Source organism: Canis lupus, chromosome X, assembly GCF_011100685.1.
Source record: "Canis lupus familiaris isolate Mischka breed German Shepherd chromosome X, alternate assembly UU_Cfam_GSD_1.0, whole genome shotgun sequence".
NCBI classification, from domain to species: domain Eukaryota; kingdom Metazoa; phylum Chordata; class Mammalia; order Carnivora; family Canidae; genus Canis; species Canis lupus.
In genome coordinates, this window is record NC_049260.1 from 19,780,285 (window position 1) to 19,806,479 (window position 26,195).

The 26,195-nt window shown below is 37.4% G+C and overlaps 1 protein-coding gene and 1 non-coding gene across 2 annotated transcripts in view; one reads left to right on the top strand and one right to left on the bottom strand.

Moving 5' to 3' along the window:
- Positions 1-2,176: 2,176 nt before the first annotated feature.
- Positions 2,177-26,195, top strand: part of ZFX (zinc finger protein X-linked) — a 94,841-nt gene continuing 70,822 nt past the window's right edge. The window contains exons 1-2 of the mRNA XM_038587091.1: positions 2,177-2,193; positions 25,866-25,915. The gene's annotated coding sequence lies outside the window, so the exon portion shown is untranslated. The remainder of the gene's footprint in view (positions 2,194-25,865; positions 25,916-26,195) is intronic.
- Positions 24,410-24,515, bottom strand: LOC119868591. Its single transcript, XR_005386583.1, has one exon. It is a non-coding gene; the product is annotated as a U6 spliceosomal RNA (small nuclear RNA).

Here is a 26,195-nt window from a genome sequence, read left to right on the forward strand (position 1 = left end):
TGTAATTGTTGGTAATTCTTTAAAAGTTTGGCATAATTCTCCAGTGGAAGCCATCTGGGCCTGGAGATTTCTTTTTGGGAGGATTTTTAAGATTAAAAAATTCAATTTTCTTAATAATCATAGGGTTATTCAAATTACATATTTCATATTGGATACATTGTGGAAGTTTGTGTTTTTCAAGGAATTGGTGCATTTCATCTTAGTTGTCAAGTTTTTATATGTAGAATTGTTTGTAGTACTTACTCCCTTAGTATCCTTTCTATGTCTGCAGGGTCCATAGTGATACTTCTTGTTTCTTTCCTGATAGTGGTAGTTTGTGTTCTCTCTCTCCCCATCTCAGGTGATTTCTAAAACATTGAAATGGTTGTTTTTGTCAATTTTATCCAACTTTATTGTTACTTTTCAGGGACATAATTTTCCTTCCATCTTCCCTGAAAATTTTGCCTCCTCTATGTAGTTTTTTTTAATGGATTTTTTTCAAGGTTGGGAAGTTCCCCATTCTAATTATCTTAGGGGTTTTAATTTTGTTTCGTTTTAAACAATGAATAAATGCTCATCATCTTTTCTGTATCTTGTGTGATGATTATATTTTTCCTTTAATCTATAAAATATTACATTGCTAGATTTTCTGATGTTGAACTCGATGCATTCTTCAAAACGTTCTACTTGATTGTGTCACGTTATTTTTTTTAATACAGTGCTTAAGTTAACGGTTGTTATTTTATTTAGAAGATTTGCATACATACTAATAAGTGAGATTGATTAAAATGTTACTTTCTTTTACTATTTAGTGAGTTTGTTATGAAGTTTGAGCTGAGTAACTTTTACACTTCTATTTTTTGAAATATATTGTTTAATATAGAAAGATTAACTTTCCTTGGAAGATTTGATAAATTTTGCAGTAAAACCATGGGATTAATATTTTTCATTTGAGCAACATTTGATTATCAGTTCCTATATTTCTTATATTTCTCTTGAAATCTTTCCATATGTTCTTAGTTTTCAGATGGACTGGAATGAAGTTGTCCATTGTATTCTTATATGTTATTAAAAATTTCTGCTCTTGGGGACAGCTGAGTGGCTCAGGGCATGATGCTGGAGTCCTGGGATCGAGTCCCACATCGGGCTCCTGCGTGGAGCCTGCTTCTCCCTCTGCCTATGTCTCTCTCATGAATAAATAAAATCTTTTAAAAATTTTTCTGCTCTTATTTTTTATTATATATATATTTTTCTGTTCCAAATATTCTCTACCTCTGTCTCTCATTGTCTCTCTTTTTCTCCTAGTTTTCTGACAGTCAGACTTGCTGGAGTTTTTTCTGTTTTAGTAGTTTTGTCAGAGAACACCATTTTTTAAAAGATTTTTATTTATTCATGAGAGACACACAGCAGTATGTGTGTAAGTTTTTGCATGGACATACGTTTTCATTTCTCTTCAGTATAAACCTAGGAAGAGAATTATTGGGTCATATGGTAACTTTCTATTTAATCATTTGAAAAACTGCCAGACTGTATTTCAAAGTGGCTGCATCATTTTAATTCCCACCAGCAGTATATTAGGGTTCCTGTTTCTCCACATCTCACCAAAACCTGTTGCTATGGCCTTTTTTCTCCTTTGGCTATATTCTTTTTTAGTTGACATTGTTTACAACAGGTTTTAAAAAAAACTTAAAGTTCATGATTTATATTAGGATTCACTTTTGTATTGTATATTCTCTGGGTTTTGATAGTTGTATAATTACATATATTCACCATTACACTATCATACAAAATCGTTTCAGTGCCCTAAAAATTGCCTTGCTCTACCTACTCATACCTCCCTTTCTTCCTGCTGTTAAACTCCTGACAACCACTGTTCTTTTTTATTGTCTCCATAGTTTTGCCTTTTCCAGAATGTCATATGGGTGGAATCATACAGTATGTAGCTTTTTCAGGTTGGCTTCTTTAACTCAGCAATATGCATTTAAAATGTTTCAGTGTCTTCCTGGCTTGATATCTCATTTCTTTTTATCACTGAATAATATTCCATTGTATGAATGTACCACTGTTTGTTTGTCTGATAAAACAGCTTAATTGTTTCCAATTCCGGCAGTTAGGATTAAAGCTGTAATAAATATCTGTGGGCAGACTTTGTGTGGACATAAGTTTTCAATTCATTTGAGTAAACACTAAGGACAGTGATTGCAGGATCATACGGTAAGAGTATGTTTAATTTTGTATGAAATGGCCAAACTGTCTTCCAAAGTGGCTGTACATTTTGCATTTTCACCAGTAATGAATGACAGTTCTGCTTGCTTATTATGACTTTTTGATTCTAGGCATCCTGATGTGTTTGAAGTGGTATCTCATTATTGTTTTGATTTGCATTTCCCTGATGGCTAATGGTGCCAAACATCTTTTTGTGTGCTTATTGGCTATTTGTACATCTTCCTTGGAGGAATGTGTATTCAGATCCTTAACTCATTTTTACAATTGAATTGTCTTTCTATTACTGTGTTGTAAGAATTCTTTGTATATTCTGGATACAAATCTCAGATTTATGGTTGGCAAATGTGTTCTCCCATTCTCTGGGTTTTCTGTGCACTTTCTTGATGATGTCTTTTGAAGCCCAAGAGTTTTTCATTTTGATAAAGTCCAGTATGTCTGTTTTCCTTTGTTGCTGGTGCTTTTGGTATTATAACTAAGAATCCTTTGCAAAATTATGATTTTCTCATAAACCCATAAGTAGCTTTTTGTTGTTCTTTTAAAAAAAAATTTACTTATTTGAGAGAGAGAGAACACAAACAGGAGGAGTAGCAGAGGGGGAGGGAGAAGCAGGCTCCCCAGTGAGCAGGGAGCCCAATGTGGGGCTTGAACCCAGGACCCCAAGATCATGACCCGAGCTGAAGGCAGATGCTTAACCGACTGGGCCACCAGGTGCCCCACATTTTATTATTCTAAACATTTTTTAGCTTTACTGAAGTATAATTGACTAAACATTTATTTTTTTTTTATTTTTTTTATTTTTTTTAAGATTTTATTTATTTATTCATAGAGACAGAGAGAGAGGCAGAGACACAGGCAGAGGGAGAAGCAGGCATCATACAGAGAGCCTGACATGGGACTCTATCCAGGGTCTCCGGGATCACGCCCTGGGCTGCAGGCGGCGCTAAACCGCTGTGCCACCAGGGCTGCCCAACATTTATTTTTTTAAAACATCTTTTCATTCTTTTCTATCAGAAACTGAGGTCTGTTTAATACTGATTTTTTTTATATTTGTTGAGACTGTCGCTTATATCTGGTCACTTTTTATTATTGCATCATATATAATTGAGAATAGTGAATACATTTTTCTTGTTGGTGAGTTCATCTTGTTTTGGGTTTGCTGATCTTGACTATAGAGACATGTCTTTCTCCAAATTTGGGAAATTTTCAGCCATTATGTCTTCAAATATTTTTTTCTGCACTAATCTTTTTCTGCTTTCCTGGGACTCTAGTGGTACCAATGGTTGACCATTCGATATTTTTTCACAGGCCTGATGTTCTGTTAAATTTACTCTTCTTTCTTTTTCTTCTTTAGTTTGGATAATTTCCATTGATCTGTCTTCAAGCCCATAATCTGTTTTCCTCTGTCATCTGTGATGGGTTAATTTTATGTGTCAACTTGGCTAGGTTAGGATACCTAGTGTTTGATCAAACAGTGGTCTCTATATTGCTGTGAAGGTATTTTTTAGATGTGATTATAACATTTAAATCAGTAGACGTTGAGTAAAGCAGATTATCCTCTATAAAGTGAGTATGCCTTATCCAATAAGTCGTAGGGCTTAGGAAAAACTATTGACCTGCCGAGAGAAGAGAAGAATTCTGCTTCTAGACTGCCTTTGGACTCAAGACTGCAACATCAGTTTTTCCCTGGGTTTCCAGCCTGCTGGCCTGCCCTGAGGATTTTGAACTTTCCAGCCCTTACAATCATATTAGCCAAATCCTTATAATCTCTCCCATTTTCCCTGCCTCCCTCTGCATATATATTTTTTCTTTATCATCCATGTTTTGCAGTTTCATTCCAATGTGTCCCAAAAAAGTACACACAAACTTCCACAATGCTCCCTAGAGGGCAGTGTTGTTTCTTTTACACCCATAGCACTTCAGAGACTATTGCCATCTCTTGATTAAAGTTGCTGTTTGACCAGAGACTGACTGGGTTGTGAGATCTGGGGTGTACATCTCCAGCTTCTCATGATCGTCAAGACTAAACTATATCCCTTTTTAGAGACAAAATGACACAGATTCCAAAATTTTAAAGTAGGAATTGTGCCTACAGTCCCCATAATCCTCATATTTACATATCATATATAATTATATATCCTATAAAATGATGGTTTTCTGTATATTATGCATACATGTCACACATATAATTCTGCTATTGAGCTCATCTAGTGAATCTTTAATTTCATATATTATAGTGTTATCCTCTAAAAGTTCCATTTGGTTATTTTTCATAGTTTCTTTTTACTCTGTTGAGAACACTCTTTTCACTTATTTAAAGGGTGTGTTTACCTCACAGAGCATAATTATAACAGCCTTGAAGTCTTTGTCTATAAATTTAAGTAGCTGAGTCATCTTGGGTTTGGCATCTGTTGAATGTCTTTTCCCTTGGGAATTAAGCACATTTTCTTGATTCTTTGTATGTCAAGTAATTTTGGATTGTATACTGGATATTTTGTATCTTATGTTGTAAGAATCTGGATCCTGTTATAAAGTCTTCTGATGGATGTGATTTTTTTAAAGCAGGCAGGTGATCAACCTGGTTGGGTTCAGATTACAGATTTTTAGCTCACCTTCAGTATGCATTGGTCTCAATATCAGTTGAGTTTTCAAAGCCTTTGCTCTGATACTTTGGGGTTATCCTACATATTAGCTACACAAGGGCTAGTTTGAGTGGCATTTTATATCATTGTTCAGTTCTCAAAGTCTTTGTTTGCTATATTGCTTTGGAGCTGTCTCATTGCATACTCGGTTCAGAGGTGAGCCTCTGTGGGTTCATATAGAGAATTAAAGGATAGTCTTCTCCAGCTTCCTCCTCTTTTTCAAATATACTTATTCTAACAGCAATGTTTTAAAGATTTTTGTAAAAGAAAAATTGAACCTGACCAGTTGAAAAATCAAGGAAGACTTTATTCAAACCTATTACAGGGTCACATGGGTGGCTCAGTAAGTTGAGACCTCTTTGTTTTGGCTCAGGTCACGAACTCAGGGTTATGAAATCGAGCCCTGCATCAGGCTCAATGGAGAGTCTGCTTGAGATTCTTTCTCTCCCTCTTCCTCTGCCCTGACTTCCCATGCTCACTCTCAAACAAACAAATAATTTTTTTTAAGATTTTATTTATTTATTCATAGAGACAGAGAGAGAGAGGCGCAGAGACACAGGCAGAGGGAGAACAGGCTCCATGCAGGGAGCCTGATGTGGGACTCGATCCAGGGTCTCCAGGATCACACCCTGGGCTGCAGGTGGCGCTAAACCGCTGCACCACCGGGGCTGCCCCCAAATAAATCTTAAAAACAACAACAACAACAACAACAACAAACTATTGGAATGAGGGAGAGAACTCACCTCTAAAGTTTAAGCATTGAGGTGAGCTAGTGGAAAAGTACTGGAGAATGTTAGGAGAAGGTTGGTCTATGTAATTAGGCCAGCTATACTTGCTAATTGGTGCTTATCAAAGTTAAGCTTCAACTCTTTCACCAAGGCTGGGAAATAGGGATGCTATCTTTCTTGATAATTACATTTCTAGAGAGTATAACACTAAGTGAAATAGGTCAGTCAGAGAAAGACAAATACTGTATGATTTCACCCGTGTATAGAATTTCAGAAGAAAAACAAAGGAACAAAATAAAAAGAGACAGGGACGCCTGGGTGGCTCAGCAGTTGAGGGTCTGCCTTCAGCTCGAGGTGTGATCCCAGAGTTCTGGGATCAAGTCCCACATTGGGCTCCCCGTGGGGAGCCTGCTTCTCCCTGTGTTTCTTGCCTCTCCCTCTGTATTTCTCATGAATGAATAAATATTTTAAAAAACTGTACAGTGTGTAAGATAGGAAAATATTTTTAAAAAGAGAGAGAGAAAAGACAAACCATAAAGCAGACTCTTAACTATAGAGAACAAACTGATGGTTACCAGAGGGCTGGTGGTTGGGGGATGAGTGAAATAGGTGATGAGGATTAAGAGTACACTTATCATGATGAGCACTATGCAATGTATAGAATTGTAGAATCACTATAACGTACACCTGAAACTAATATAACACCGTATGTTAACTATACTGGAATTAAACATTTTAAAACACAGTATTTCTTTTAGTCAGAGTCTAAGTGGTAAACTACTTCTCTTTCTGTGACTGTATCTATTTTGTTTTACTCTAGAATGGTAATTTAACCTAGGTATAAAATCCTATGTTGCTAATAATCTCTTTTTCACTTTGAAAATATCATTCCATTATCTTCTGGTGTCAGTTGTTGACCCATGCAAAAATTCTGGTGACAGTCTAATTTTCATTTTTTAGGGGTAATGCCTTTTTTCTCTTGTGGCGTTTAAGATTCCTTTTATAATTGATGTTTTGCAGTTTCACTCCAAGTGTGTCCAAAAAAGTACGCACAAACTTCCAAAGTGCTCCCTAGAGGGCAGTATTGTCCTTGCTACTTCAGATACAATTGCTGTCTATTATGACTGAGATTGCTGCTTGGCCAAAGCCTGGCGGTTGTGAGATCTGTCCTGTAGCTCTCTAAGGGTAGACTAATTCCCCTCCCCCCCTTAAAGATTTTATCTATTAGAAAGAGACAGCTCGCATGCACATGCACATGCATGAGTGAGGGGCAGAGGGAGAAGGAGAAGCAGACTCCCCACTGAGCAGGGAGCCTGAGTGGGACATGATCCAAGGATCCAAGGACCCTAAGATCATGATCTGAGCTGAAGGCAGACACTTAACCCACTGAGCCACCCAGGTGCCCTTAATCCCCATCTTATAGAGAAAATGACATGGACTCCAAAATTTAAAGTAGAGGTTGTACCTGCAGTCAACATAATCCTCATTTCTGGGTTTATAGCCTATTAATAGCCATTTATTGGATTTTTTAAAATTATTACTATTATTTTAATAGAAGTACAGTTGAATACAATATTATATTAATGTTTCAAGTGTACCACATCCTGATTTAATAATTATATACATTACAAAGTGCTCACCACAATGACTATGGTTACCATGTGTTGCCATACTAAGTTATAACACTATTATTGACTATATTTCACATGCTATATTTTTTATCTCCATGACTTATTTATTTCATAGTTAGAAGTTGTACCTCTTAATCCCCTACACTAATTCATCCATCCTCCCAGCTCTCCCCTTTGGCAACTGCCAGTTTGTTCTCTGTATTTATGAATCTCTTTCTGGTTTTGTTTTGTAGATTTCAGATATAGATGAAATCACAGTATTTGTCTTTCTCTGACATATTTTACTTAGCATAAACACCTTCTAGGTCCACTCATGTTGTGATGAATGGCAAGTTTTCATTCCTTTTTATGGCTAGGTAATATTCCATTGCATATATATACTACATCTTCTTGATCTGTTTGTCTATTGATGGACACTAAAGCTGCTTCCATATATTGGCTATTATAAATAATGCTGCAGTAAACACAGAGGTACATATATCTTTTCAAGTTAGTGTTTTCTTTTCCTTTGGGTAAATACCCAGAAGTGGAATTACTGAATTGTATGGTATTTCTATTTTTAATTTTTTGAGGAACCTCCACATTGTTTGCTACAGTGGTTGCAGCAATTTACATTCCCACCAACAGTGCGTGAGTCTTCCCTTTTCTCCACATTTCACCAATAATTATATTTCTTTTTTTTCATTCTAGCCATTCTGAGTAATGTGAGGTGATATCTCATTTTGGTTTTGTTTTGCATTTCCCTGATGATTAGTGATGTTGAGCATGTTTTCACGTGTCTTTTGGCTCTCTGTATGTCTTCTTTGGGAAAGTGTTTATTCGTGTGGTCTGCCCATTTTTTAATTAGATTTTCTGGTGTTGAGTTGAAAAGTTCTTTATATATTTTGGATATTAACTCCTTATCAGATATATCATTTACAAATATCTTCTCCCATTCAATAGGTGGCCTTTTCATTTTGTTGAGGGTTTCCTTCGCTGTGCAAAAGTTTTTTAGTTTGGGATACCTGACTGGCTCAGTTGGTAAAGCATGTGACTCTTGATTTTGGGGTTTAAGTTTGAGCTCCACATTGAATGTAGAAATTACTTAAAAAATTTTTTTTAATCTTTAAAAAAAAAGTTTTTTAGTTTGATGTAATCCCAGTGGTTTATTTTTGCTTTTGTTTCACTTGCTTGCAGAGATAGATTTAAAAAAAACATTACTGCTAAGGCAGATATCCAAGAGTTTACTGCCTGTATTTTCTTTAGGAGTTTTATGGTTTCAGGGCTGAAATTTAGGTCTTTAATCCATTTTGAGTTTATTTTGTATATGGTATAAACTAGTGGTTCACTTTCATTCTTTTGCAAGTAGCTATATGGTTTTCTGCACTGTTTATTAAAGAAATTATCTTTTCCCCATTTTTTTTATCTTTTCCCCATTTTATATGCTTGTTTCCCTTGTCATAAATCATTAACCATATGAGTGTGGGTTTATTTATGGGCTCTATATCCTATCTATATCCTATATCATATTCTATTGATCTATGTGTCCGTTTTTGTGCCAGTACCATACCATTTTGATTACTATAGCTTTGTAGTATAGTTTGATCCTGAGATTGTGATATTCCAGCTTTGTTCTTCTTTCTCAAGATTTCTTTGGCTATCCATAGTCTTTTGTGGTTCCATACAAATTTTAGGATTATTTGTTCTAGTTCTGTGGAAAATGCTGTGGTATTTTGATAGGGATTGCATTGAATCTGTAGATTGCTTTGGGTAATATGGACATGTTAATAATATTAATTCTTCTAATGCATGAGCATGATATATCTTTCCATTTGTGTCATCTTCAGTTTCTTTCAGCAATATCTTATAGTTTTCATTGTACAGGTCTTCTACCTCTTTGTTTTTGTTTTTTCAAATTTTTATTTGAATTCTAGTTAGTTTACATACAGTGCAATATTGGTTTCAGGAGTAGAATTCAGTGATTCATCACTTACATACGACATCCCAGTGCTTATCATAACAAGTGCCCTCCTTAATACCATTATTCATTTAGCCCATCCCCCACTCTCTTCCTTCCATCAACTCTCAGTTATCTATCTTTAAGAGTCTCTTGGTTAGTTTCCCTCTCTTTTTGCCCCCTCCCATATGTTCATCTGTTTTGTTTCTTAAATTCCATACATAAATGAAATCATATAGTATTTGTCTTTCTCTGACTTATTTCACTTACCATAATACACTCTAGCTCCATCCACATCATTGCAAATGGCAAGATTTCATTCTTTTTGGTGGCTGAGTACTATTCCATTGTATATATATACCACATCTTCTTTATCCATTCATCAGTTGGTGGACACTTGAGCTCTTTCCATAGTTTGGCTATTGTTGATAATGCTGCTGTAAACATTGGAGTGCATGTACCTCTTCGAATCTGTATTTTTGTATCCTTTGGGTAAATACCTACTAGTGCAGTTGTTGGGTCATAGGTTAGTTCTATTTTTAACTTTTTGAGGAACCTTCATACTGTTCTTCAGAGTGGCTGCCCCTGTTTGCCTTCCCCTTTCTCCACATTCTCACCAACATGTGTTATTTATTATGTTGTTAATTTTAGCTGTTCTGACACCCATGAGGTGGTATCTCATCGTGGTTTTGATTTGTATTTCCCTGATGATAAGTGATGTTGAGCATCTTTTCATGTGTCTGTTAGCCATCTCGATGTCTTCTTTGGAAAAATGTCTATTCATGTCTTCTGCTCATTTTTAAACTAGATTATTTGTTTTTTTGGGAGTATTGAGTTTGATAAGTTCCTTATAAGTTTTGGATACTAATCCTTTATGCCATTTGCAAATATCTTCTCCCATTCAGAAGGCTGCCTTTTAATTTTGTTGACTGTTTCCTTTGCTATGCAGAAGCTTTTTATCTTTATAAAGTCCCAATAGTTTATTTTTGCTTTTGTTTCCCTTGTCTCCAGAGTAAGAAGTTGCTATGGCTGATGTCAAAGAGGTTGCTGCCTCTGCTCTCCTCTAGGATTTTTATGGTTTCCTGTCTTATATTTAGGTCTTTCATCCATTTTGAATTTATTTTTGTGTATGGTGTAAGAAAGTCATCCAGTTTCATTCTTCTGCATGTTGCTGTCTAGTTTTCCTAACACCATTTGTTGAAGAGACTGTCTTTTTTCCATTGGATATTTCTCCCTGCTTTGTTGAAGATTAGTTGACCATATAGTTGGGTGCATTTCTGGATTTTCTTTTTTTTTAAGATTTTTATTTATTTATTCATAGACTCAGAGAGAGAGGGGCAGAGACACAGGCAGAGGGAGAGGGAGAAGCAGGCTCCATGCAGGGAGCCCGATGTGGGACTCGATCCCAGGTCTCCAGGATCACACCCCAGGCTACAGGCAGCACCAAACCGCTGCACCACTGGGGCTGCCCGATTTCTGGATTTTCTATTCTGCCATTGATCTAACTATATGCCTGTTTTTTAATTATTCATTTTTTAAAGTGAAATTAAAGTGAAATTATTCATTTTTTAAAATGAAAAAATTCATTTATTTATTTATTCATGAGAGACACAGAGAGAGAGAGGAAGAGACACAGGCAGAGGGAGAAGCAGGCTCCATGTAGGGAGCCCAACGTGGGATTCGATCCTGGGTCTCCAGGATCACGCCCTGGGCTGAAGGTAGCGCTAAACTGCTGAGCCACCCAAGCTGCCCTATATGCCTGTTTTTGTGCCAGTACCATACTGTCTTGATGACTACAGCTTTGTAATATAGCTTGAAGTTTGGAATTGTGATTGTGAAATCTTTTCTTTTCCAGGGTTGTTTTGGCTATTCAGGGTCTTTTGTGGTTCCATACAAATTTTAGGTTTGTTTGTTCAAGCTCTTTGAAAAATGCTTGTGGTATTTTGATAGGGATTTTATTAAATATGTAGATTGCTTTGGGTAGTATAGATATTTTTAACATTGTTTGTTCTTCCAATCGATGAGCATGGAATGTTTTTCCATTTCTTTGTGTCCTCTTCAGTTTCTTTCATAAATGTTCTATAGTTTACAGAATACAGGTCAATTTATCTATTTGGTTAGGTTTTTTCCTAGGTATCTTATGGTTTTGGTTGCAATTGTAAATGGGACCAATTCCTTGATTTCTTTTTCTGTTGCTTCATTATTGGTGTATAGAAATGGAACATATTTCTGTACATTGATTTTATATCCTGCGACTTTGGTGAATTCATGTATTAGTTATACCAATTTTTTGGTGGAGTCTTTTAGGTTTACTACATAGAGTATCATGTGGTCAGCAAAGAGTGAAAGTTTGACTTCTTCCTTGCAGATTTGGATGCCTTTTATTTCTTTTTGTTGTCTGATTGCTGAGGCTAAGACTTCCAGTACTATGTTAAATAGTAATGGTGGTCTTCCACCTCTTTGGTTAAATTCATTCCTAGATATTTTATTGTTTTAATGCAATTATAAATGGAATTTTTATTTTTATTTATTTTTTTTAAATTTATTTATTTATTTATTTATGATAGTCACAGAGAGAGAAAGAGAGGCAGAGACACAGGCAGAGGGAGAAGCAGGCTCCATGCACCAGGAGCCTGATGTGGGATTTGATCCCGGGTCTCCAGGATCGCGCCCTGGGCCAAAGGCAGGCGCCAAACCGCTGCGCCACCCAGGGATCCCTAAATGGAATTTTTAAAAATTTCTCTTTCTGCTAGTTTGTTAATCAGGGTATAGAAATGCAACAGATTTCTGTATGTTAATTTTGTATCCTGCAACTTCGCTGAATTCATTTAATTAGTTCTAATATTTTTTTGTGGAGTCTTTAGGGTTTTCTATAGATAGTATCATGTCATCTTCACATAGTGACAATTTTACTTCTTCCTTACCTGTTTGGATGCTTTTCATTTCTTTTTCATGCTTTTCGTTCTGTGGCTAGAATTTCCAGTACTATGTTAAATAGAAGTAGGGAGAGTGGACAGCCTTATCTTTTTTCTGGTTTCAGAGGTAAGGTTTTTGGCTTTTCAATTTTTTTAAGATTATATTTATTTGAGTGAGAGAGAGTGTGAGAGAGAGAGAGAACATGAGAGGGGAGAGGGTCAGAGGGAGAAGCAGACTCCCCACTGAGCGAGGACCCTGATGTGGGGCTCAATCCTGGAACTCTACGATCAGGAGCTGAGCCAAAGGCAGACACTTAACTAACTGAGACACCCAAGCACCCTTAGCTTTTGGCCATTCGTTATGGAGTATGATGTTACCTGTGGGTCATATGTGGCTTTTATTTTGTTTAGGTATGTTCCTTCTATACCTACTTTGGTGAGTTTTTATCGTAAATGGATGTTAAATTTTGTCAAATGCTTTTTCTGCATCTGTTGAGATGATTATATGATTTTTTTAAAATTTTTATTTATGATAGTCACACAGAGAGAGAGAGAGAGAGGCAGAGACACAGGCAGAGGGAGAAGCAGGCTCCATGCACCGGGAGCCCGACATGGGATTCGATCCTGGGTCTCCAGGATCGTGCCCTGGGCCAAAGGCAGGCGCCAAACCGCTGCGCCACCCAGGGATCCCATGATTTTTATCCTACATTTTGTTAATGTGGTGTATCATATGGATTGATTTGTGGATATTGAACCATCCTTGCATCCCACCATAAACCCCACTTGATCATGGTGGATGATTCTTTTAATGTATTGTTGAATTTGATTTGCTAATTTTTAAAAAAAGATTTTATTTATTTATTCATGAGAGACACAGAGAGAGAGAGAGGCAGAGATACAGGCAGAAGGAGAAGCAGGCTCCATGCAGGAAGCCTGATGTGGGACTTGATCCTGGATCTCGGGATCACACCCTGAACCAAAGGCAGACTCTAAACCGCTGAGCCACCCATGTGTCCTGATTTGCTAATATTTTGTTGAGGATTTTTTGCATCTATGTTCATCAGGGATATTCGTCTATATTTGTCTCTTTTTTTGGTATTGTCTTTGTCTGGTTAGGTTATCAGGGCAATGGTGGTCTCATAGAGTGAATTTGGAAGTATTCCTTCCTCTTCTGTTTTTTAGAATAGTTTGAGAAGGATAGATATTAACTCTTCATTAAACATTTGATAGAATTAACCTGTGAATCTGTCTGGTTCTGAACTTTTGTTTGTTGAGAGTTTTTCGATTATTGATTCAATTTTGTTACTAATAATCAGTCGTTTAGATTTTCTATTTCTTCCTGATTCAGTCTTGGAAGATTGTTTCTTTTTTAAAAAAATATTTTATTTATTTATTCATGAGAGACACAGAGAGAGAGGCAGAGACACAGGCAGAGGGAGAAGCAGGTCCACGCAGGGAGCCCGATGTGGGACTTGATCGTGGGACTCGATCCTGGGTCTCCAGGATCACACCCTGGGCTGCAGGTGGCACCAAACCACTGCGCCACTGGGGCTGCCCCTATTTATTTTTTTTTAATTCAATTAGCCAACATAAAGTACATATTTAGTTTTAGATGTAGTGCATAATGATTTATCATTATGTATAACACCCAGATTGTACGTTTCTAGAAATTCATGATATCTTCTAAATTATTCAGTCTGTTAATATATAATTTTTCATAGTAGCCTGTTATAATCCTTTATATTTCTGTAGTATCAGTTGTAACTTCTATTTCTTTCCTGGTTTAATTTATTTGAGTCCCCTCTCTTTTTTTTTCTTGAGGAGTCTGGCAAAGGGTTTATCTATTTTGTTTATCTTTCCAAAGAACCAGGTCTTAATTTCATTGATTTTATCTGCTTTTTAAAAATATCTATTTCATTTCTTTCCATTCTGATCTTTATTATTTTCTTCTTTCTACTAACTTTGAGCTTTGTTTGCTCTTCTTTTTCTAGTTCCTTTAGGTGAAAGGTTAGATTGTGTATTTAAGATTTTTCTTGTTTTTTGCTTATTGCTTTAAACTCTGTTAGAACTGCTTTTGCTATGTCCCAAAGATTTTGAACCATTGTATTTTTTATTTTCATTTGTCTCCAGGTATTTTTTTTATTTCTTTCCTGACCCATTGGTTGTTTAGTACCATGTTGTTTAGCCTCCATATGTTTGTGTTTCTTCCAGTTTTCTACTTGTAATTGATTTCTACTTTCATAGCATTGTAGTTGGAAAAGATGCTTGATATGATTTCATTTTTCTCAAATTTATTGAAACTTGTTTTGTGGCCTAAAATGTGCTCATCCTGAAAAATGTTCCATGTGCACTTTAAAAGAATGTGAATTTTGCTGTTTTTAGATGGAATGTTCTGTAATATATCTTTTAAGTCCATCTGGTCTAATGTGTCATTCAAAGCCACTGTTTACTTACTGATTTTCTCCCTAATGATCTATCCATTGGTGTGAGTGGAGTGTTAAAGTACCCACTATTTTTGTATTATTGTCAGTTTTGCCCTTTGTGTCTGAATATTTGCTTTATGTATTTAGGTAGGCTTCTGTTGGGTGCATAGATATTTACAATTGTTATATCCTCTTGTTGCATTGATCCCTTTATCACTATGTAATGCCCTTCTTTGTTACAGTCTGTTTTAGTGTCTATTTTGCCTAAGTATTTCTACCCCAGCTTTTTTTGCCTTCATTTGCATGGAATATTTTTTTTTACATCTCTTCACTCTTAGTCTGTTTATCTCTTTAGGTCTAAAGTGAGTTTCTTGTAGGAAGCATATATGTGGGTCTTGTTTTTGTTGTTGTTATTGTTTTTATCCATTGAGTTACCCTCTGTCTTTTGATTGCAGCATTTAGTCTTACTTACATGTAAAGTAATTATTATTATTATTATTTTTAAAGATTTTATTTATTTATGCATGAGAGACACAGAGAGAAAGGCAGAGACACAGGCAGGCAGAGGGAGAAGCAGGCTCCATGCAGGGAGCTCGACGCAGGACTCGATCCTCGGACTCCAGGATCACGCCCTGGGCCGAAGGTGGCGCTAAACCGCTGAGCCACCCGGGCTGCCCAAAGTAATTATTGATAGAAATGTACTTACTGCCCTTTTGTTGTTTTTTAGTTGTTTTGTAGCTCTTTTCTATTCTTTTCTTCTTCTCTTGTTCACTTCCCTTATGATCATGTGACTTTCTTTAGTGTTATACTCAGATTCCTTTCTCTAATTTTTTGTGTATTATAGGTTTTTGATATAAACATCCTATTTATATAGCAGTCTATATTAAGTGGATGACTGCTTAAGTTTGAACACATTCTTTTTTTTAAGACTTTTTAAAAATTTATTTTTTTATTCATGAGAGACACACAGAAAGAGGCAGAGACATAGGCAGAGGGAGAAGGAGGCTCCCTGCGGGAAGCCTGATGTGGGACTTGATCTCAGAACTCCGGGATCATGCCCTGAGCCGAAGACAGACGCTCAACCACTGAGCCACCCAGGCATCCCAAGTTTGACCACACTCTAAAAGCACTACATTTTTACTCCTCCCTCCACGTTTTAGTTTTATGATGTCATACTTCACATCTTTATATTTTGTCTCTTTCTTAACTAATTTTTGTAGATAGAAGTGATTTTATTTATTTTGCCTTTTAACCTTTAAAAAAAAGATTTTTATTTATTTGAGGAGGAGGGAGAAAGCACGAGCAGGGGGAGGGGCAGAGGGAGAAGCAAGCTTCCTGTTGAGCAGGGAGCCCAATGCGTTGTTTAATCCCAGGACCTGAGATCATGACCTGAGCTGAAGGCAGACACTTAACAGACTGAGCCATCCAGGCGTCCAGTGTTTTAACCTTTATATTAGCTTTATAACTGATTGATCTACTACCTTTACTATATATTTCCTTTTTTTAAGATTTTATTTATTTATTCATGAGAGACACAGAGAGAGAGAGAGGCAGAGACACAGGCAGAAGGAGAAGCAGGCTCCTCGCAGGGAGCCTGACCTGGGACTCGATCCCAGGTCTCCAGGATCATGCCTGGGCGGAAGGCGGCGCTAAACTGCTGGGCCACCGGGGCTGCCCTATATATTTCCTTTTACCAGTGAAATTTTGTCCTTTCATTAGTCTATCACTTCTAGTTATGGCCTTTTCTTTGTTTATATTTTTAAAAGATTTTTAATATTTATTTGAAAGAGAAAGAGTGAGCAAGAGAGCACAAGCAGGCAGAGCGGTAGAGGGAGAGGAAGTAGGCTTCCCATTGAACAGGGAGCCTGATGCGGGGCTCGATCCCAAGACCCCAAGATCATGACCTGAGCCAAAGGCAGACACTTAACCAACTGAGTCACTCAGTGGCCTCTGGCCTTTCCTTTTCTGCTTTAACATTTCTTGTAAGGACAGTTGAGTGATAATGAACTCCTTTAATTTTTGTTTATCTAGGAAACTCTTTACCTCTTCTTCAAATTTGAATGATAATCTTGCTGGTTGTATGTTTTTTTCCTTTTAGAACTTTGAATATATCATGTCCTTATGTCTTGGCCTACAAAGTTTCTGCTGGAAAGTCAGCTGATAACCCTATAGGGTTTTTCTTGTACATAACTACTTGCTTTTCTCTTGCTGCTTTTGAGATTCTTTATCTTTAATTTTTGATATAATAATTATATGTCTTGGTGTGGACCTCCTTGGGTTCATCTTGTTTGGGGTTTTCTGTGCTTCCTGGACCTGGATGTCTGTTTCCTTTCCCAGATTAGGGAAGTTTTCAGCTATTATTTCTTCAAATACTCTTTTTGACCCTTTTTCTTTCTCTCTTCTCTTCTGGGACCCCTGTAATGTGAATGTTAGTACACTTGATAATATTTTAGAGATCCTTTAATCTATCATCATTTCTTTAAAGATTTTATTTATTTATTTGAGACAGAAAGAGAGAGTTTATGTGAGTGGGGTGAGGGACAGAGGGAGAGGGACAAGCAGACTGCCGGCTGATTGTAAAGCCCAACATGGGGCTTGATCCCAAGATCCTTAGATCATGACCTGAGCCAAAGTCAGATGCTTAATTTACTGAGTCACCCAGGTGCCCTTATCATCATTTTTAAAAATTACTTTTTCTTTTTGCTATTCAGCTTGAATGCTTTCCATTACCTCATCTTCCAGATCACTGATTTGTTCCTCTGCATACACTAATCTGCTATTGCTTCCCTCTAGTGTATTTTTTATTTCAGTTACTGTGTTCTTCAGCTTTGGTTGGTTCTATTTTATATTTTCTATTTCTTTTTTGAAGTTCTCACTCTTCTGTCAATTCTAGTATCTTTATGACCATTACTTTGAATACTTTATTAGGTAGATTGTTTATCTCCATTTTGTTTAGTTCCTTTTCTGAGATTTTCATCTTGTTCTTTTGTTTGGAACATACCTCTTCTGTTTCCTCATTTTGTTTGACTTTCTCTGTTTCTATGTATGAAGAAGGTCAGCTACATCTCCTAGTCTTGATGGTAGTGGCCTTATTTAGAAGGTATTCTTTGGGGCCCAGTAGTCCAGTCTCTCCTTGTTACCAGAACCAGGCCACAACTGCTATGGTTGTGCTGGTGGACAAGACTGATTTCCCAGGGCAGGAGTCACTTTGGAGGGGTACAGTATCACCAAGCCTGCCTGCCAGGTGTAGTTGGGTAGTAGCTGCTTTGGGGGAGATGCCAGTCCCAGCTGAGGCTGCCCACCAGGTATGACGGGGCAGGAGTTGCTTTGGGAGGCACCTGTCATGGCAGGTCTGCAGGTGAATGCGTTGGTGGGGCAATAGGTGCTTGCAAGGTAGGTGGATAGTGTTAGAACTGGCTCCCACAAGCATTTGGCTAGCTACACTGAAGGAGGGCAAGATAAACAGTGCCTCCCAGAACTTCCATTTCCAGAGAAAGCTCCTAAAGATTTTTTTAGGGCACATGCCCTAAAGTTAGTCAATAAATCTTCATGTATAAACCATGTGCTTTTCAAACTGCTCTATCTGTGCTGGGTCTCTTGACCAAGTGTTACAGTGTACCAGCTTTTTAGGAGTGGAGACTCAGTTTCCTATAACCTTCTGTCTTTCACAGAGTTAAGCCCTGCTGATTCTCAAAGTCAGATATTATAGGGGTTCATCTTTGGGACTTGATCCCTCGCTTCTCAGAAATGACTTCTGTGTCTGCAATGTCTCTCCATCTTGTGGATCACTATCAGAGGTCTGGTTCTCAGCTGTGTCTCTGCCTCTCCTCCCCTTCTTGATGTCGCCTTCTCTTTATGTCTTTAGCTATCGAAGATCTGTTCTGCCAGCCTTCAGGCCATTTTCAGAGTGAGTTGCATTATATGCATTTATAGCTTTGTTGTGTCTGTGGGAGGAAGTGAGCTCAGAATCCTTTTACTCTACCATCTTTCTGAGATCTTTCTATTAATACCTATTTCTTTCATTGATTCTTGGAAATCTGTAGCTTTCACTAAAATTTTGGTTAACTTCTTTCAGTTTTTCATTATTTTATATTTTTGTTCATTTAAAGACATTTAAATATATTTCACAGTAACTTAAAGGCACTTAAGACCATCTTTCTAGATCCTTTGCACCCCTTCCTCTTTCTTTCTTTCTTTTTCTTTTCTTCCTTCCTTCCTTCCTCCAATTATTCATTCATTTATTTAACATTAATTGAATTAATATGCTAGGTTTTATACTAGACCTAAGGACAGAGAAATAAATAAAACCTAGATACATTTCTCAAGATTCCTTCAACCTCTTCAATGTGTTACTAATCTAGAAAAAAGAGTTTCATGACATGGAACAGTTTTAAAGAATGTGTGAAGCTGTTCCAGAAAAGTCTTTGATTTAAATAATTTAATTTCTTAGTGGGTATGATATTTTTGGTCAAGAGAACCTACCCATTGTTCCTCAAGCTTCTGAAAACCAGCCTGCTACCTTCTATATAATACATTATAGTAATACTTACTGACTCACGTGCAGGGTGGTTGTGAGAAATTTCATGATATTTATTATCAAGTCTCATTCAGTAGAGAAATTGTTACTGGAAGTAGTACTTGTGGGAAATGTTTTTTTGTCAGGCTGAATTATTTGTTCTATAATATCTTGTGCTAAACCTGAAAGTAACAGACAGTATTCAAAGTGAATCTGAGTATTTTTTCTTTTATCAATATTAATAATATTATTTCTAGTGGACATTTGAAAACATTTAACTTTTTATCATAAATAATAGAAGTATAGATTTATTTGTATAATTTTAAAATTAAATATTTGTTACTAAATATTTAAAGAAGAGGGATCCCTGGGTGGCGCAGCGGTTTGGCGCCTGCCTTTGGCCCAGGGCGCGATCCTGGAGACCCAGGATCGAATCCCACGTCGGGCTCCTGGGGCATGGAGCCTGCTTCTCCCTCTGCCTGTGTCTCTGCCTCTCTCTCTCTCTCTCTCTCTGTGACTATCATAAATAAATAAAAATTAAAAAAATATTTAAAGAAGGAAGTGATTGTTTTAATTAGGGACATCTTTGTTTACCATAAGTGGTTGTCCAGAGCTTGTACTTTGAACTTCTGTTTCATATGTTTCTTGAAAATATGAAGAATGGGGCAGCCCTGGTGGCTCAGCGGTTTAGCGCCGCCTTCAGCCCAGGGCCTGATCCTGGAGTCCCGGGATCGAGTCCCATGTCGGGCTCCCTGCATGGAGCCTGCTTCTCCCTCTGCCTGTGTCTCTGCCTCTCTCTCTCTCTCTCTCTCTCTGTCTCTCATGAATAAATAAATAAAATCTTTAAAAAATATATGAAAAATGAAACTATGTATTATTTTAAAACATATTTTTAAAGCATAAGTGTGCCTTGTTTGGGGAAATAAACATTGTTGGTGGGGAGCAAATAATTTGTATGATAATTTTGCCTAAACTTCTGTTAATTGAATGCCGTTCTAAAATTTATTAGAGAAACTTTGACATGAAAAAATTAGTTTTAAACCATGAAGTACTATATTAATAGGAAATATTATACTTCATAATGACAATTTAAAGGAATTTTAGGGCCAAAATTATTATAAAGTGATTTCGTAGACTTAGTTTACTTAGATGAGACAATATGAATGAATAAATGTTTGCCTTCAAAGAGAGGAAAAATGGAAAAATAGAAGAGATCCCTCATTTTCAGTTTTTTGTTCACCATTTGGTATGCAGTCCTCCAGGGGATAAAACCAATAGTCCCACTATTTGTAAGAATATTAGGATAGGATCCAAGAAATTAAGAAAAACACTGTAATGTTAAAACTGAATTTAAAAAATTCATATAAGCCCTTGGTTAAATAGTGTTAGTTATCTATTGTTACATATTACCACAAAGTTAGAGGCTTAACACAGGACACATTTATTATTTCACACTTTCTGTGGGTTAGGAGTCTGAGCATGACTTAGCTGCATGCTCTGCTTTAGGGACTCACAGAGCTTCAATCAAGGTGTCAGTCAACACTGTGCTCACATCTTCTCCCAAGTTCTTTGGTTGTTGGCAATTTTTCATTCCTTGCAGGCTTCTGGGCTGAGGGTCTCAGTTTGTTGTTGGATGTTAGCTAGGGGCTGCCCTCAGTTCTTTGTCAAGTGGTTCTCTCCCTAAGTGATTCACAGCCTGGCAGCTGGCTTCTTTAAAGCTAGCAAGGGGGATATTCTCCTTCCAAGACTGACATTAATCATAAATCATACACATATAATTATATATATGTAATTGTGTGCATCCTGCGATCTTTGCCAGACACTGATGACTAGAAGCAAATCACGATTCCTTCCACTTTCAGGAGGGAAGCACACAGGAACATGAACACCAAGGGGGCACCCTAGAGTCTGTCTTCCTCAATATGTATATTTTTCTAGTTCTGTCCATTGAAATGGCCTAAAAGCAGTGTCACCCCAGTAATAATGAACACCTCTAGTGTTCAGGTTGTGGTCTCTGAAAACCACTCCCCACTAAAGTACAACTGGACCTTTTGGAGAAATAGCTCATTCCAAGGCTGGAACAGAGAAAATACAAGAAAAGCCAGGGATATTTTTTTGTGCTAGAAATCAGTAAAGTTCTTAAAGATCACTGGGCTTATGTTCCACTGGCCATAGTCATGACATTTCGAGCATTATAAAGACTAACAGTAGCAATGAATTCAAATAGGTGGAATCTATGAAAATTCACCCTTTGAGAAAGCTATTGAATCAACTACTTACTATGAAAGTTGGTAATTAATGGCAAAAAATAAAGCATTTTATCCTGCCTTTCCAGTAGAATTTGTATTTCATGTAACCAAATATCCCCCCGAAATGAGGGAAAGCTTTACTTCACAGGTGAATACTAATTAGTAAATGTAGAAGAGATGATAGACTTTTAAAAACATCACAATCTTTTTTTTAATATTTTATTTACTTATTCATAAGAGACACACACAGTGAGAGGTAGAGACATAGGCAGAGAGAGAAGCAGGCTCCATGCATGGAGCCCGATGTGGGACTCGATCCTGGGACACCAGGATCACACCCTGAGCTGAAGGCAGGCGCTAAACCACTGAGCCACCCAGGGATCCCCAAACATCACAATCTTGAATGAAATTGCCATGAATTATAATGGTCATAACACCATATCAACAGGTGTTAAAATGGTTAATAAGAACTGGATTTTTAAAAAGATTTTATTTTTAAGTAATCTCTACACCCAACATAGGACTTGAACTCACATCCCTGACATCTAGAGTCACATGCTCTACAAGCAAGCCAGCCAGGCATCCTGGAACTGGATATTTTTAAAATGCAAAGGAACAATGGTCACTTTCTAGTTTCAGGGCAAAAATATAACTGTAAAATGGAGGGATTAGGCAGTCATCACCTTAATCCAGTGGTCAGTCTTAACATCCTTAATGGATTAACCATATATTATGTGTTTTCTGATGTGATTCAACATGAATACCCATAACCTATAGAGAATTCTAGCCAAAAATTTTAGTAAAAATGTTACAGCATTTCAAATACAGGAAATAAAAGAACAAACTAAATAGCACCAGAGGTAGCAACTAAATGAACCAAAAGGTGGCACATTCTTCAGAGCAACTGTAGAACCATCTCCTCAATAGTCAACAACATAACCAAAGGGACCTAATAATCAGATGATATGTGTGGTCCTCAAACAGATTCTGTTATGGACCAAACAAGAGTTAAGGGCATTTTTGTTTCATTTGAGAAATTTTTAATGTAGTCTAGATATTTGATGAAATGGACATATGGAGCTTGTAGACTTAAAAAGCAAGTTACAAAATAGCATGTGATCCAACTGTGATCCATTTTTGTAAGAAGTACACACACACGTACATACACACATTTAATGGTATAGGAAAAGATCTGGAAGTACAGGTACCAAGGTGTTAACAATGGTGGATCTCTCAGCAGGGAGAAGGGGCAGAAATGTTTATGAGTTTCCTGTTGTTGTTGTAACAAATTACCACAAATTTAGTGCCCTAAAACAACACGGATTTATTCTCTTACAGTTTTGGAGGTCAGAAGTATGGAGAAGTTTATGGAGCTAAAATTAAGGTGTCTGTAGGGTTGGTTCCTTTTGGAAGTTCTAGGAGAGAATCCATTGCTTGTGTCTTCCATTTTCTTGAGGCTGCCTGCATTCCTTGGCTCTAGTTGCATCACTCCAATATATACTCTTATTGTCACATCACCTTCTCTGTCTTCTGACTCTCCCGCTCCCCTTTCCTAAGGACTCCCGTGATTACATTGAGCCCACTTAGATAATCCAGGATAATCTCCCCATTTCAAGATCCTCGACTTAGTCACATCTGCAAAATCCCTTTTGCCATGTAAGGTAACATTCAAAGGTTTCAAGAAATCAGGTCATGGACATATTTGAGGGGAGCCATTATTCTGTCTGCCATAGTATATAATGTTTTTATTCTATATTTCTGTTTAGGTATTTTATATTTTTATAAAATGTGGATGTTATTACTTAGAATATATTAGTTAAAAGTATGGGGCGCCTGGGTGGCTCAGTCGATTGGGTGTCTGCCTTCGGCTCAGGTCATGATCCTGGGGTCCTGGGATTGAGCTCCATTTGGGGCTCCCTGCTCAGCGGGGAGCCTGCTTCTCCCTCTCCACCCCTGCTTATGCTCTCACTCGCTATCTCTCCACCCCCTCCCTGTCTCAAATGAATAAATAAAATCTTTTTTAAAAACCAAAATTATATTAGTTAAAAGTAGAAAAATGTTATAGTTTAATATCAAGTTACATGAAATGTGGTTATATACAAACTTTTATCTGGCTCCATGTGAAGTTTGAGCTTCATGTTCAGTTATTTTCTTACTTTGTATTTATACTAAATCAGAAAATTCAAATTCACAATTATACATTGCCAGAAATGGCAGCAAGTGTTTGGTAATTGAGTCAGAGACTTTTGTATGTTGGATTGAACAAAAATCCATAAATTGAGAAATCGAGAAGAATCCATAAATTGAATGGTTTCTTCCATTGAATGTTGCCTCCAATTAAGTGGATGAGATATCAAACTCAAATTCTGCAAGGATGAATGTTTCACCTTAGAAGAGTGGGTATCACTAGGGGCAGTACCACCCAAGGGTATGCTTTGAAAACTCCTGTGTGGCTAGTAAGGTTGTTGCAGTGATTGACAGGAACCCCCTGGCCGGGGATTAGTTAGTTGGGCAGAAGCCAAGAATGTCATATGTCCTTCAGTGCATGTGACTTTCTTACAAGGATGAATTTTCCTACGTCTTTTTTTTTTAAGATTTTATTTATTTATTCATGAGAATACACAGAGAGGAGAGAGAGAAGCAGAGACACAGGCAGAGGGAGAAGCAGGCTCCATGCAGGGAGCCCGATGTGGGACTCGATCCCGGGTCTCCAGGATCACACCCTGGGCTGAAGGCGGCGCTAAACCGCTGAGCCACCAGGGCTGCCCATTTTCCTACGTCTTATGTGATTTTCTTTCTTTTTTTAAATTTTTTTATTATTTTTTTTCTTATGTGATTTTCATTTTTTAATTTTTTAATTTTTATTTATTTATGATAGGCACACAGTGAGAGAGAGAGAGAGGCAGAGACACAGGCAGAGGGAGAAGCAGGCTCCATGCACCGGGAGCCTGACGTGGGATTTGATCCTGAGTCTCCAGGATCGCGCCCTGGGCCAAAGGCAGGCGCTAAACCGCTGCGCCACCCAGAGATCCTCTTATGTGATTTTCAAACATCCCCCTGGCCATTCATATGTATGAGAAACTTATTTGTAATTATCTGAACCTAAACCTGACCTCATTTTGCATGTAAATTCAATGTACTTTTTTCTCTTTCTAAAATTTATTTTTTAAAATATGAGATGCTTTTACAAATTTGCATGTCATTCTAGTGCAGGGGCCAAGCTTATCTTTTCTGTATAATTCCAATTTTAGTATATTGCTGCTGAAGTGAGCATAACTCAAAGTATTTTTTGCATGGTTTTAATATCCTGGAATTTTCCAGGAACGGAACTACTGTGTAAGTTGAAAAGAGTGTGTGTTGTTTTGTTTGGAACTTTCCCAAGAATGGCTTAATGTTTTAGAAAATCATGCCAGTGACATCAATGCCATTTATGGGCTGTGCTAGATATCTTCCATTTGCCCTTCCAGATTCACTCCACCCTCTCTACCTGCTCTGTGCCATGGGAGGTGGTATCAATAGGTTTCTTTGCCCTCCAGCTTCTGGTTAGGTTCACTCAATGGAAAGCATGGGCAGGAAACCTGGAAGGTGAAAGGAGAGTGAGGTGTGCCACTTGAAATGACCATCAGGAAGTGAATGTCGTTTCCATGGAAACATAAAATTGGATGTGACAACAGTATTCCAGTAGAAAATGGTAACGTTGTATATACATGATTGGATCCAAGCTGCTCAGAAGGCACAAGTAAAGTGCATGAAGCTATGTTTTAAGCTCACATGGTACTTGCTTCTACTGATTTACTTCTCCCTTTAACCCGCATTTATGACTTCCCAGAGAGTTCTCTATGACTGGTTAACTAGAAAAAGCACAGGCCTGGTTTACACACAGTTTGCTGGCACCAGCTTAAAAATGGATCCATTCTAGTCCCTGAAAGACAGTGGTGAAGGAAAATATTCCTAGCAGCAAAACTTTGAGCAAGACCTCTTATTGTCCACTTCATGCAGAAGGACAGATAGCCTGTTATCTCTCTGGGCACGCTTTTGTTAGAGGATACTATCCATCACAGCCCAGAGCATCATTGTGTGTTCTTGTTTTACATTCCTGGAACACAGGATCCAGACCGCTCTTTACCTGAGCCATTTCTCAGGGCTTTCTTCGTAGGGAGCTGCCTTGAGGGATGAGGCGATGTCTCCTTCTGAACAAATAGGAGGTTTTCTCTAAAAGATGTGAATTCCCTAAGGCCAATATTCCTCGGCAGCAATGCAAAACTACAAGATATAAACAATGTGTCCACTGGGCCCCTCTGCATGGCCCCTGTGGGACTTGGGGAGTGAGGAACCCACATATATATGCTGATGATGCTCATACTGCTTACCATGCTGCTGGCATTCAGGAAATGATAACAGGCTAATTTGTTAGCTTGTAAGTAGGAGAAAAATCTCAAACCCCGACAAATGTTTATTATACACTTTGCAGTTAGTTTTATAAGCCTTTTGGATAGTATGTGACTTGTACCTGATTTGGTATTGAAGAGCATAACTCAGAATTATTCCTCTGTAGTTTTGGTCCCTTAGGGAAAAATTTTGCCACTTTTATGTTTGAATGACGTATTTTTTTGTTTTGTTCAGGCAAAACTCTACTGCCAGAGGTGTCCCTGCACATCTGTTGGAAAAAACAGGTAAGTTTTAATAACTTCATGAAATTATTTAAAAAGGTTACATGGCAACAGTACTAAGGACTAGAGGTAAATGGATTGCCAATATAATAAATCAGAAATTCAGATATTGTCAGTTTCTTCTGTTTGCACTGTAGGATGGATAACATTCCATGCTAATATTCCAATTGTTTATAATTCTATTTTGCCCTTTTCCTTTCCATAGTAAGTTTTAATCTTCCTAGATCTGTCTTTATTTCTTTCAGTTCTAAATAATGGAATTTCAGCATTTGGTCTGGAAAAC